At 41.7% G+C, this 5,258-nt stretch overlaps 1 pseudogene; it reads left to right on the plus strand.

Annotated features, from left to right (window-relative positions):
• Positions 1-1,268: 1,268 nt before the first annotated feature.
• LOC144461863 (uncharacterized) lies at positions 1,269-2,244 on the plus strand (annotated as a pseudogene).
• Positions 2,245-5,258: the final 3,014 nt, after the last annotated feature.

Here is a 5,258-nt window from a genome sequence, read left to right on the forward strand (position 1 = left end):
ATCTTAGTTACAACATGATTGAGCTAGCAAAGCAGTTTTGTGTTGCTATGTGTGGTATTTATTCAGTTTTGGGAAATCACGATGTCTAGAAAGCATCAGTAGCTGCAGCTGACAGGGACAGCTAACACTAGCAGCAAAGCTAACATCAGGACGTCATCTGTTAAAAGCCTCCCATTGTCGGATACGACATGAAACTACTCCAGTTAGCTCAATCATGTTGTAACTAAGACATCCGCTGGAAAAAAAATATTTTTTTAACCCAGTATCTTTGGTGAAACTGCACTGATTTCAGCACCTGAGAGGAGATATCTGTTGCCAGATCTCGCGAGAGTGTGTTGTTGAGACAGAGACAAGTCTTGAACAAAGTAAATTTTCTCCTGATTTGTCCGTGTGAAATTTGCCATTTTGGTGTCGGAATGTTCTGAAGATATGTGGCTTGTGATAAATGGGTCCAATATTTGCTTCTGTGACTATGGGGCCAAAGAATCGGCCATAATCTGTAATCACGTTCATTTCTCCCACTGAAGTCAATGGACTCAGTACCTGCTGTTAGTCTCCTAAAGGGGCGTGATGGTCATGAACCCCACATGACACTGATACAGGAAACTGACTCGCAGTGGACCGTCTTGGTTTATCCACTGTTTTTGCTTGGAGCAACTGCATCAACCCCAACTTAGGAATTCATGGCTGCCGGTCACATACATAGTGAGTAAACACGCTAAAGTACTGTTTATAGCAATTTAACTTATTTGTTTTACATTAGGTCAGCCATACCCATAGTAGTGTTCAGTTTTTATCCATGGGCATGTTGCTAAGCTGTCTATATGTGCAAAATACCACATAGAGCGTTGTTATCAACTGATATTGCTAACAGTGGCTACGGCTAGCCCAATGGTAATAGAACGGTGACGTTAATGTTCATGGTTTTGATGGCTCGACTGATGGTCTTTTAGATTTATCGCTGGCAAAACGGGGATGCTAAACTACAGTAACGTTAAACACTTCAGTTGTACGGCTCTGTTCTCCGCACTATCACCGTTATAACAGTTTCATTGTCAATCTACTGACATCTACAAGAAACTCCCCTCTGGAGCCAAAACACATAATTTATACACAGCAAAATCGTATTCAAAATACTTTTTAAGTAAATAAATGATTGAATGAACCAACTCAGTGCTCTACCACAGTTATGAAGCTATAACAGTGTGTGTGTGTGTGTGTGTGTGTGTGTGTGTGCCTTTTTTTTCAAAGTCTACCTCGACAGGAACATGAATTTGTATTTGGATCCCCAGAGAAATACTCCTTTCCCTGGTCCCCTATACCAGAAGGCTCACGACCTCACCACATACTACTCTACTGCGGATCTATCTGTCAGAGTACATCTGGTTGAACTGGGTGAGTTGCACATAATTGCAGATAAGACAGTAGAATAACAATCATAACTACAACAATAGTAATTACATTAATAATGTTAGCCTGTTGTTTTTGTGGGTTTTGTAGACAACTGCAAGGATACTGTTGAGCCAACACCTGAACCATCACCATCACCACCATCATCAGCACCATCGCCATCATCATCACCATCACCATCACCCATACCAAACAATGACGGCTTCAACAGGGACCAAACACTATTTTTGATTGACCTGATGCACCAGCACATCAGAGCGGAAGGTAGCGGGTCCCAAAGAACCTGCAAGAGCTGAATGCACGGCTAAGAACTGCCAAGTCCAACAAGAAAATGCTGTGGAAAGAGGCAGCAGATAAGTTGGGAAGCCATTTCCAACAGATTTTCTGCCCTGACAAGGTGGCCAGAAAATGGAACACACTTGTTGATGCAAAAAGGTAAAAGACAATAATAACCCAACAGGGAGGGGAGCCATGCGCTTCCAGTTTTATAGTGAAATGGAAGCTCTTCTGGGAGAGCAGCATGATGTAGTGTTCCCTGTTGGGACATCAGAGGGGCTTGAATTTCGCAGACCTGAGGTGCTGGGATGTTGCAGCAGCAGCAGCAGCAGCAGCAACAGCAGCACAGCATTAGCTGACACAGTACCCAGCCCTATAGGAAACACAGGACCAAAAGCAACCACATCCACCCCACACAACCCCCGTAAACGTAGGTTGGAGTTCCTGTGACAGTCAGGAGAGGCCAGTCAGCTGCGCCACCAAGAGACAATGGCACAACTGAAGTCTGCACAGCAGGGTTTTGAGGCTCTGGTGACAAAATTCCTGGAAAAAATGTAATGTTGCCAGGTGTGGTGTGTTAAATTTAAGTTAAATTTTCATGTGGTTTATTCAGTGCACCTTTTTAAATAATTGCACCTAAACATTGTTTGCACTACTTTCTGTGTTTACAGAGCCATTTTCTTTCTTGCACATAAAGTGTTTGCACTACGTTCTACTGTATGTTTACAGAGCCATTTGCTTCCGACACTAGTTAAGCAATTTTTTTTATACATTTAGATACAACTTTTGTTACTGTACCATAAAAGTTTAGTATATTTGGAACTATATTTGATTTGTATGATGAAGCAAAGTAAGATGCATCTTTTGTTAATATACCATTGAAGTTTAATATATCTGTTACAATATTTGATTTGTTCTTGTGTGTCATTGTATGAATATTCATCTGAGGCTTTTTTCCTTGACTACTTCATTATGGGTTAAAGGAATAAATGAACAGTTAATTGAAAAATACACCTAAGAACAAGAAGTACTTTATTCATCCCCAAAGGGAAATTCAAAAAAGTCTGTCAGCTCATCTTTTTAACAGCGAATTATGAAGCCTGATGGCGTTGGGTACAAAAGATCTTCTGTATATCTCTGTCCTGCAACGATGAGAGAGGAGCCGTCCACCACCGTTGTTTCTTTGGTCCATCAAGGTGTTATAAAGTGGATGATCTGTATTGTTCAGGATGGCCTCCACCATCCTCATTGTGCATCTCTCCACCACATCCCCAGAGAGTCCATCCTGACTCCGATCACAGAGCCAGCCTTCTTTACAAGCTTATCCAGCCTCCCTGCCTTCTTTTTTCCCAAACTTCCTCCCCAGCAGACTGCAGCATAAAACAAGACACTTGGCACCACAGACTGATAAAACATTACAACTTGTAATGATCATGCATTAGTGGAATGAGCAACACAGCTAAACATGTGGGTAACGCCCCAAAACAATGTGCCAAAATCCCCTGCAACATTCTCCTGTTGGTATTCACTCTTGTTCTGAGCTTCAGGTGCTGCTAGGTGTGTGTCAGTCACAGGTGTATGCACCTGATTGGAGTCCAAACCTCAACCCAATTGACCTATGGCTAAGCCACGCCCCCCTCCACTCACTCGGACAAACTATCAACATTCAGTGAGCGGCGCTATGGCAGGTGTCACAGTACACGGCATTTCACAGGAGGCAACTGATGATTTTTGGGGACATAACAATCAGATGTCATTGAGAAGTAACCAAAAGGGCCTAAACTACGCATTGGAGGGATATATTCATCATTTTATTGTTGAGAAGGTCGATGAAAAGCTTAAATTACAAGCCAAAATTTACAGGTCACAGTGTACGCTTGTGAACCACATCTGGTTGCCGTCACCATCAAAGACAACAAGTTAAAGTGCCACTGAAGTTAAGGTTTTTGGCTCAGAATATGAGAAAAGGATAACGGCCTTTTTACCATCTTTACCAAGAGTGTCTCTCCGTTAGTTTGGTGCTACAGTATTTACACTGAATCATTCAGCATAACGTTTGCCAACCTTTGTTATCTCTGCCATTACAGATAAGTTAATGAAGCTAAGCTCCAGAAGTTAACGTTAGCTTAACTAGAGCCCTTTGGACAACAGCTAACAATGATGTACGATCACCAAAGTACAAAACTAGAACAAAATAGGCTAATGAACTCCCAGCAAACAAGGTGACATGATGAACAACGCAGCTAGGAGCTAACGTTAGGCTAACTTTAGCTAACGTTAGCTAGAGATGTTAAAGATAACTTTATATTTCTTTCCAGCAAAGTGACAATATGTTGCCTCAAACACAATGTTGACTTACCTTAGAACAGATGTAGACATCATTGTTAATCTTATTCACGTTGAGTTGATGTTGTGGTCTAACGTTACCACCACGTTAAATCTTATTTATCTGATCGTTTTCAATTTGTTGACGTTCGTAATGAATCATCCTTACGTACCAAAGTTTGTTTTGGAGTTCCGCAAGGTTCTGTGCTCGGACCAATCCTATTTACTCTATATATGCTTCCTTTAGGTAACATCATTAGAAATCACTCTATAAATTTCCATTGTTATGCGGATGATACACAGTTGTATTTATCGATGAAGCCAGAAGAAAGTAATCAATTAACTAAACTCCATAACTGCCTTAAAGACATAAAAAATTGGATGAGCACCAATTTCCTGATGTTAAATTCAGACAAAACTGAAGTTATTGTTCTTGGCCCCAAACAACTCAGAGACTCTTTATCTGATGACATAGTTTCTCTAGATGGCATTGCTCTGGCCTCTAGCACTACCGTAAGAAACCTCGGAGTAATATTTGATCAAGATTTGTCTTTTAATTCTCATTTAAAGCAAACCTCACGGACTGCATTTTTTCATCTGCGTAATATTGCGAAAATTAGGCCTATCCTGACCCGAAAAGATGCAGAAAAATTGGTCCACGCTTTTGTTACCTCAAGGCTGGATTACTGTAACTCTCTATTATCAGGTAGCTCAAGTAAGTCCTTAAAAACTCTCCAGCTAATTCAGAATGCAGCAGCACGTGTACTAACAGGAACTAAGAAACGAGATCATATTTCTCCTGTTTTAGCTTCTCTGCACTGGCTCCCTGTAAAATCCAGAATTGAATTTAAAATCCTACTGTTAACTTATAAAGCTCTAAATGGTCAAGCTCCGTCATATCTTAGAGAGCTCATAGTGCCATATTATCCCACCAGAACACTGCGCTCTGAGAACGCAGGGTTACTCGTGGTCCCTAAAGTCTCCAAAAGTAGATCAGGAGCCAGAGCCTTCAGCTATCAGGCTCCTCTCCTGTGGAATCATCTTCCTGTTACGGTCCGGGAGGCAGACACCGTCTCCACATTTAAGACTAGACTTAAGACTTTCCTCTTTGATAAAGCTTATAGTTAGGGCTGGCTCAGGCTTGCCCTGTACCAGCCCCTAGTTAGGCTGACTTAGGCCTAGTCTGCCGGAGGACCCCCTATAATACACCGGGCTCCCTCTCTCTCTCTCTCTCTCTCTCTCTCTCT

This window comes from Epinephelus lanceolatus, chromosome 24 (genome assembly GCF_041903045.1).
Source record: "Epinephelus lanceolatus isolate andai-2023 chromosome 24, ASM4190304v1, whole genome shotgun sequence".
Classification (NCBI taxonomy): domain Eukaryota; kingdom Metazoa; phylum Chordata; class Actinopteri; order Perciformes; family Serranidae; genus Epinephelus; species Epinephelus lanceolatus.